The sequence below is a fragment of the Oncorhynchus nerka genome, linkage group LG18, assembly GCF_034236695.1.
Source record: "Oncorhynchus nerka isolate Pitt River linkage group LG18, Oner_Uvic_2.0, whole genome shotgun sequence".
In the NCBI taxonomy this organism is placed as follows: Eukaryota; Metazoa; Chordata; class Actinopteri; order Salmoniformes; family Salmonidae; genus Oncorhynchus; species Oncorhynchus nerka.
The window spans coordinates 16,189,119-16,198,445 of NC_088413.1; positions in this window are offsets into that span (position 1 = coordinate 16,189,119).

Sequence of the window (9,327 nt, forward strand, 5' to 3'; positions counted from 1 at the left end):
TGACTGGACTCGTCGTGTTGTATTAAGAGGCAGGCCATCTACTCAACAGATATGGTGGTAGGGAGTCAAGTGACGACATCATTAATAAATGAATAGATGCGATGTACAGTTGAAGTAGGAAGGTTACATACACTTAGGTTGGAGTCATTAAAACTCGTTTTTCAACCACTCCACAAATTTCTTGTTAACAAACTATAGTTTTGGCAAGTCGGTTAGGACATCTACTTTGTGCATGGCACAAGTCATTTTTCCAACAATTGTTTACAGATTTGTTTTACTTATTATTCACTGTATCACAATTCCAGTGGGTCAGAAGTTGACTGTGCCTTTAAACAGCTTGAAAAATTCCCCAAAATGATGTCATGGCTTTAGAAGCAAATTGACACATTTGAGTTCATAGGAGGTGTACCTGTAGATGTATTTCAAGGCCTACCTTCAAACTCAGTGCCTCTTTGCTTGACATCATGGGAAAATCAAAAGAAATTAGCCAAGACCTCAGAAACAAAATTGTAGACTTACACAAGTCTAGTTCATCCTTGTGAGCAATTTCCAAACGCCCGAAGGTACCACGTTCATATGTACAAACAATAGTATGCAAGTATAAACACCATGGGACCACGCAGCTGTCATACTGCTCAGGAACGAGATGCATTCTGTCTCCTAGAGATGAACGTACTTTGGTGCGAAAAGTGCAAATCAATCCCAGAACAACAGCAAAGGACCTTGTGAAGATGCTGGTGGAAACAGATACAAAAGTATCTATATCCACAGTAAAACGAGTCCTATATTGACATAACCTGAAAGGCCGCTCAGCAAGGAAGAACCCACTGCTCCAAAACCGCCATAAAAAAGCCAGACTACGGTTTGCAACTGCACATGGGGACAAAGATCGTACTTTCTGGAGAAAAGTCCTCTGGTCAGATGAAACAAAAATAGAACTGTTTGGCCATAATGACCATCATTATGTTTGGAGGAAAAAGGGGGAGGCTTGCAAGCCGAAGAATACCATCCCAACGGTGAAGCACGGGGGTGACAGCATCATGTTGTGGGGTGCTTTTCTGCAAGAGGGACTGGTGCACTTCACAAAATAGATGGTATCATGAGGAAAATAGATGGCATCATGAGGAGGAAAAATGATGTGGATATATTGAAGCAACATCTCAAGACATCAGTCAGGAAGTTAACCTCTTGAACCTATGGGGGCACTGTGTCATTATTGGATAAAAAGACGTGCCCGTTTTAAGCGCAATATTTTGTCACGAAAAGATGCTCGACTATGCATGGAATTGACAGCCTTGGAAAGACACAACTCTGATGTCTCCAAAACTGCAAAGATATTATCTGTGAGTGCCCCAGAACTAATGCAACAGGGGAAACCAAGATGAAGTTTCATACAGGAAATGCCCCAGATTCTGAAGGCGCTGTGTTCCAATGTCTCCTTATATGGCTGTGAATGCGCCAGGAATGAGCCCGCGCTTTCTGTCTATTCCCTGAGGTGTCTGCAGCATTGTGACGTGTTTGTAGGCATATCATTGGAAGATTGACCATAAGAGAGTAAATTTACCTGGTGTCCCGCCCGGTGTCCTGTGTGCGTAATCTGTAGGTCCATGCGCGTTCCATTTCTTCAGAATTGAAAGTCAACTGCCACGATGGATTTTATCGTCGATAGATATGTGAAAAACACCTTGAGGATTGATTCTAAACATCGGTTTGCCATGTTTCTGTCGATATTATGGAGTTAATTTGGAAAAAAGTTCGCGTTTTAATGACTTATTATTTTATTTTTTTCCTTACCCAAACGCGATGAACAAAACGGAGCGATTAGTCGACACAAATAATATTTTTTGTAAAAACGGAACATTTGCTATCTAACAGAGTCTCCTCATTGAAAACAGCTGAAGTTCTTCAAAGGTAAATGATTTTATTTGAATGCTTTTATGTTTTTTGTGGAAAATGTTGCATGCTGAATGCTAATGCTAAATGGTACGTTAGCCATCAATACTGTTACACAAATGCTTGTTTTGCAATGGTTGAGAAGCATATTTTGAAAATCTGAGATGACAGTGTTGTTAACAAAAGGCTAAGCTTGAGAGCAAATAGATTCATTTCATTTCATTTGCGATTTTCATGAATAGTTAACGTTGTGTTATGCTAATGAGCTTGCTGATAGATTTACACAATCCTGGATACAGGTTTTTTTTCGTAGCTAAACGTGACGCAGAAAACGGAGCGATTTGTCCTAAACAAATAATCTTTCAGGAAAAACTGAACATTTGCTATCTGAGTCTCCTCATTGAAAACATCTGAAGTTCTTCAAAGGTAAATTATTTTATTTGAATGCTTTTATGGTTTTTGTGGAAAATGTTGCATGCTGAATGCTAATGCTAAATGGTACGTTAGCCATCAATACTGTTACACAAATGCCTGTTTTGCAATGGTTGAGAAGCATATTTTGAAAATCTGAGATGACAGTGTTGTTAACAAAAGGCTAAGCTTGAGAGCAAATAGATTCATTTCATTTGCGATTTTCATGAATAGTTAATGTTGCGTTATGGTAATGAGCTTGAGGCTGTAGTCACGATACCGGATCCGGGATGGCTCGACGCAAGAAGTTAAAGCTTGGTTGCAAATGGGTCTTCCAAATGGACAATGACCCCAAGCATACTTCCAAAGTTGTGGAAGGCTTAAGGACAATAAAGTCAAGGTATTGGAGTGGCCATCACAAAGCCCTGACCTCAATCCTATAGAAAATGTGTGGGCAGAAGTGATAAAGAGTGTGCGAGCAAGGAGGCCTACAAACCTGACTCAGTTACACCAGCTCTGTCAGGAGGAATGGGCCAAAATTCACCCAACTTATTGTGGGAAGCTTGTGGAAGGCTACTTGAAACGTTTGACCCAGGTTAAACCATTTAAAGGCAATGCTACCAAATACTAATTGAGTGTATGTAAACTTCTGACCCACTGGGAATGTGATGAAAGAAATAAAAGCTGAAATAAATCATTCTCTCTACTATTATTCTGACATGTCACATTCTTAAAATAAAGTGGTGATCCTAACTGACCTAAGACAGGTAATTTTACTAGGATTATATGTCAGGAAAAATGGAGTTTAAATATATTTGGCTCAGGTGTAAACTTCAGACTTCAACTGTAAACGTCCCACTTCAACTCCATGATAAATAGTGTTACTGGCAGACTGTGCTGCCTGGAGCGAAACACAACGCATATTCCAATGTGTTCAAAACCTTTTGTGCGTTTCGAGTCCCTGTCATTTGTAAACAAACAAAAATGTAAAGCTGTTTTAGAAATGCACTGACATTGAATTGAGACGGTCCAGTCGGTTGTTTAAAGGGATCAGACAGTGCATCTAAAAGCTGAGGTGTGGATGGGGGGAAAGGCTTTCTGTGTGTGTCCATGAATCCATTACCATAGACATCTGGACACAGAAAACCACACACGTGTGCACAAACACAAACACTGGGAGAAACACAAACCACAATCTCTCTCACAGGCAAGCACACAGCACAGCAGGATCTGTTGCGATTTTCAAAGCCTCTGTCACAGATCTTAGCTTAGTATTCCTGCAGCAACAGAGTCCCAGAAGACCCAGAAGGAGGAATCTGTAGAGGAGAAACAGAACAGACCTGCTGGAATAAGAGGATTTCCAGGTGTGCGGACGGACACACACACACACACACACACACACACAATAAAGCAGTGTGTCTGAAGAGTAAACAGAGCGAAACCACCTGTGATGCCTTGAAGGTGTATTGAAAGATTGTCCCTCAGACTGCTAAGTGATTCAGCTCCCCTGTCAAGCAGGATCTAAAACCATGCAGATGAATTACACCCTCCATACACCCTCACTACACCCTCACTACACCCTCACCCTCCATACACCCTCACTACACCTTCCATACACCCTCACTACACCCTCCATACACCCTCACTACCTCCACGAAGACCATTTGCACCAGGGCCATGAGTTGATGACGTCCTCGTCACATCTTCCTCTGGAAGCTGACAGCAGACAGACAGAGACGGATCGAGGGCCATAACGTAGAGTTGGACGTTTTTCCCAGGTTAGGTTCAGGGAAAACTCTGGGCCCTAGTTCCCGGTAGTGAATTGATATTATATCCCAGTAAAGTGCCACCGCAACAGCCAGATTCTGGATGAACTGTGTTAGAACTATAGAGACGAGGGTTTTGGGCCCTGAATGATTTAGCCCTTATGGACTGAACTTAGTTCTCTCTTTATTGTTGTATAATAATATACACTGGTAATGCATGTACATGTTTCTAAGGAGACATTACACACACAGAGGAACAGACACACCCATAAACAAGATATCACCACACTCGTGACAATTGTGACAAATGGCTGACACCCAACTACGGGCATCAGAGTGACTTAAGATTATTATTTTTTTTAAATGTGATTAATCATATTGTCAAATATAGGTACGAAACTCAAAACTTGTCCCATTTTAGTTATCATTTTCAAAAACATTTGTGATATTCTTTAGCCATTTTGTGCAAAAACACTCACCACACATCAGTTAACACAGTGGAGAGGACAACGCATGGTATGTCCAATACTAGGCATGACCGTGATTACACACACAGGGAGGGAATGTGGAACATGATAGACTATTGGCCAGATAAGGACATGTGACATCCACATCCGGTCAGTAGGGTTGTGACATCCAACGGTTCAGGAAGCTTGTTCCAACAGGACAGGGGTACAACAGCCTTCCTTTAGGTGACACAGGTAAGTCTTCTGTTACATGTGGATGAATAAAGTTGAATTTGAATGACCTCTGACGACAGCGGAGTGGTCTTCCCATTAGGGCTTTCCTCGTCTTTGATTGGCTCAGAGCCCAATCAAAGACGAGGAATGTTCAGTTTGGCTTTTTTAGTTCATAATGAATAAGGTTGCATGGACAGATCCTAGATCAGCACTCCTACTCTGAGGCATTTTGTGGAATCGGGCCCCTGATCTTACAAGATCACATCCTGTTTCTCTACAGGGTATGGTGAGACCAAACAGAGCAGTGGTCAGGATGGTGGATCAGGCGACGTCTCTGACCCCACAAACCTTTGGACCTCCAGCCCCAGTCTATGAGTTATTTTTCTCTCTCTCACTCGCTCTTCTTCTCCTCCTCTTCCTCCTCCAATGTCTTGTTTTAATGACCCCCTTTCTCATGTCCGAATCAGCCCAGTCTGAGTTCTGTCAGCGTCATGAAAACAATTGAACAATAGACCGTTGTAATTCAATGATTGATGTCATCTGTTTAACGATAAGAGGATCGCAGTAGTGAGAGTTAGTTTACTGTAGTTGTGTTGACACGGCGACGAGGTTACACACAGATTGTGGTATACATCAGCGGGTTTTCTGTCAATAATACCCCCAGTCACCCGGGTTTCATGTCTCAATAATACCCCCAGTCACCCGTGTTTCAGGTCTCAATAATACCCCCAGTCAACCGGGTTTCATGTCTCAATAATACCCCCAGTCACCCGGGTTTCATGTCTCAATAATACCCCCAGTCACCCGGGTTTCATGTCTCAATAATACCCCCAGTCACCCGGGTTTCATGTCTCAATAATACCCCCAGTCACCCGGGTTTCATGTCTCAATAATACCCCCAGTCATCCGGGTTTCATGTCTCAATAATACCCCCAGTCACCCGGGTTTCATGTCTCAATAATACCCCCAGTCATCCGGGTTTCATGTCTCAATAATACCCCCAGTCATCCGGGTTTCATGTCTCAATAATACCCCCAGTCACTCGGGTTTCATGTCTCAATAATACCCCCAGTCACCCGGGTTTCATGTCTCAATAATACCCCCAGTCACCCGGGTTTCATGTCTCAATAATACCCCCAGTCACCCGGGTTTCATGTCTCAATAATACCCCCAGTCATCTGGGTTTCATGTCTCAATAATACCCCCAGTCATCTGGGTTTCATGTCTCAATAATACCCCCAGTCACCCGGGTTTCATGTCTCAATAATACCCCCAGTCACCCGGGTTTCATGTCTCAATAATACCCCCAGTCACCCGGGTTTCATGTCTCAATAATACCCCCAGTCACCCGGGTTTCATGTCTCAATAATACCCCCAGTCACCCGGGTTTCATGTCTCAATAATACCCCCAGTCATCTGGGTTTCATGTCCTTTTGCTTAACGATAGATGAGGAAAGACTGTTTCATTTCACACAGTATGAGAGAACACAACACTAAAACCACCTGGACTACGAAAGGTCTGTATCCGCCGTGGGAAAACACACAGGGCTTCTTAGGAAAATAGATTTTAAAATACCTTTTTTTAAGTGTCACTTTATCCCTTAAGCTTGTTTTTTGTGTGTGTTGAGTTTTACTTGAAAAAACATCCATGAATATTTCGATTTACCCTGGTATTGATGACAACGAGCTACAAATCTTAACGGGTAACATACTGCTTCAAAAATATAACGCTCACCTGCTGAAGGAATGTGGCTCAGGTAGCAAAGAGTATCATATTCTACACAGATAACATATAGCTGTGCCACTAGAGAGAGAGAGGTTGTAGAGGAGAACCAGAGAGTTAATGGGGACCATCGATTCTCCTATCTGATCTGCAGTGACGCTATGCAGTTCTAGCTAGATACAGTTTAATAAGGTTTCTGGGGAGGAGAAGCGGAGCTGTAATGGAATCACAGTGAAATGTAACCTGAACAACTGTTACTTGTTATACTGTGCATTCCATAAGTATTCAGACCCCTGGACTTTTTACACATGTTGCTACGTTACAGCCTTATTCTGAAATTAATTTAAGTAAAACATTTTCCTCATCAATCAACACACAACACCCCATAATGACAAAACAAAAACCGGTTTTTAAGATTTTTTTGCAAATGTATTTAAAAAAAATAAATGCCTTATTTACATAAGTATTCAGACCCTTTTCTATGAGACTTGAAATTGAGCTCAGGTGCTTCCTGTTTCCAATGACCATCATTGAAACTTTTCTACAAATTGATTGGAGTGCACCTGTGGTAAATTCAATTGATTGGACATGATTTGGAAAGGCACACACCTGTCTATATAAGGTCCCACAGTTGACAGTGCATGTCACAGCAAAAACCAAACCATGAGGTCGAAGGAATTGTCCGTAAAGCTCCGAGACAGGATTGTGTCGAGGCACAGATCTGGGAAAGGGTACAAACACATTTTTGCAGCATTGAAGTTCCCCAAGAACACAGTGGCCTCCATCATTCTTAAATGGAAGAAGTGTGGAACTACCTAGATGTTTCCTAGAGCTGGCTGCAAACTGAGCAATTGGGGGAGAAGGGCCTTGGTCAGTGAGGTGACTAGGAACCCGATGGTCACTCTAACTGAGCTCTAGAGTTCCTCTGTGGAGATGGGAGAACCTTCCAGAAGGACAACCATCTCTGCAGCACTCCACCAATCAGGCCTTTATGGTAGAGTGGCCAGACAGAAGCCACTCCTCAGTAAAAGGCACATGACAGCCTGCTTGGGGTTTGCCAAAAGGCACCTAAAGACTCTCAGACCATGAGAAACAAGATTATCTGGTCTGATGAAACAAATGTAACTCCTTGGCCTGAATGCCAAGCTTCACGTCTGGAGGAAACCTGGTACAATCCCTACGGTGAAGCATGGTGGTGGCAGCATCATGCTGTGGGGATGTTTTTCAGTGGCAGGGAGACTAGTCAGGATTGAGGGAAAGATGAACGGCGCAAAGTACAGAGAGAGATCCTTGATGAAAACCTGCTCCAGAGCGCTCAGGACCTCAGACTTGGGCAAAGGTTCACCTTTCAACAGGACAACGACCCTACGGACAAAGCCAAGACGACACAGGAGTGGCCTAGCCAGAGCCAGACTAGAACCCGATCAAACATCTCTGGAGAGATCTGAAAATAGCTGTGCAGCGACGCTCCCCATCCAACCTGACAGAGCTTGAGAGGATCTGCAGAGAAGGGAGTGCCAAGCTTACAGCGACATACCCAGGAAGACTGGAGGCTGTAATCACTGTCAAAGGTGCTTCAACAAAGTACTAAGTAAAGGGTCTGAATACTTATGTAAATCTGATATCCGTTTTATTTTATTTCAAACAAAACTGTTTTTGCTTTGTCATTATGGGGTATTGTGTGTAGATTGATGAAGAAAAAAAAACATTTAATCAATTTTAGAATAAAGTTGTAACGTAACAAAATGTGGAAGAATTCAAGGTGTCTGAATACTTTCAGAAAGCACTGTATACTGCAGGTATATCTGACTGATTATCTGGGGGACAGAGGGAGAGGAGGGGTGGGGGACAGAGGGAGAGGAGGGGTGGGGGACAGAGGGAGAGGAGGGGTGGGGGACAAGAGGGACAGGAGGGGTGGGGGACAGAGGGAGAGGAGGGGTGGGGGACAGAGGGAGAGGAGGGGTGGGGGACAGGAGGGGTGGGGGACAGAGGGACAGGAGGGGTGGGGGACAGAGGGAGAGGAGGGGTGGGGGACAAGAGGGAGAGGAGGGGTGGGGGACAAGAGGGAGAGGAGGGGTGGGGGACAGAGGGAGAGGAGGGGTGGGGGACAAGAGGGACAGGAGGGGTGGGGGACAAGAGGGACAGGAGGGGTGGGGGACAGGAGGGGTGGGGGACAGAGGGAGAGGAGGGGTGGGGGACAGAGGGAGAGGAGGGGTGGGGGACAGAGGGAGAGGAGGGGTGGGGGACAAGAGGGACAGGAGGGGTGGGGGACAGAGGGAGAGGAGGGGTGGGGGACAGAGGGAGAGGAGGGGTGGGGGACAGGAGGGGTGGGGGACAGAGGGACAGGAGGGGTGGGGGACAGAGGGAGAGGAGGGGTGGGGGACAGAGGGAGAGGAGGGGTGGGGGACAAGAGGGACAGGAGGGGTGGGGGACAGAGGGAGAGGAGGGGTGGGGGACAGAGGGAGAGGAGGGGTGGGGGACAAGAGGGACAGGAGGGGTGGGGGACAGAGGGACAGGAGGGGTGGGGGACAGAGGGAGAGGAGGGGTGGGGGACAGGGGACAGGAGAGGAGGGACAGAGGGACAGGAGGGGTGGGGGACAGAGGGACAGGAGGGGTGGGGGACATAGAGACAGGAGGGGTGGGGGACAAGAGGGACAGGAGGGGTGGGGGACAAGAGGGACAGGAGGGGTGGGGGACAAGAGGGACAGGAAGGGTGGGGGACAAGAGGGACAGGAGGGGTGGGGGACAGAGGGAGAGGAGGGGTGGGGGACAGAGGGAGAGGAGGGGTGGGGGACAAGAGGGACAGGAGGGGTGGGGGACAAGAGGGACAGGAGGGGTGGGGGACAAGAGGGAC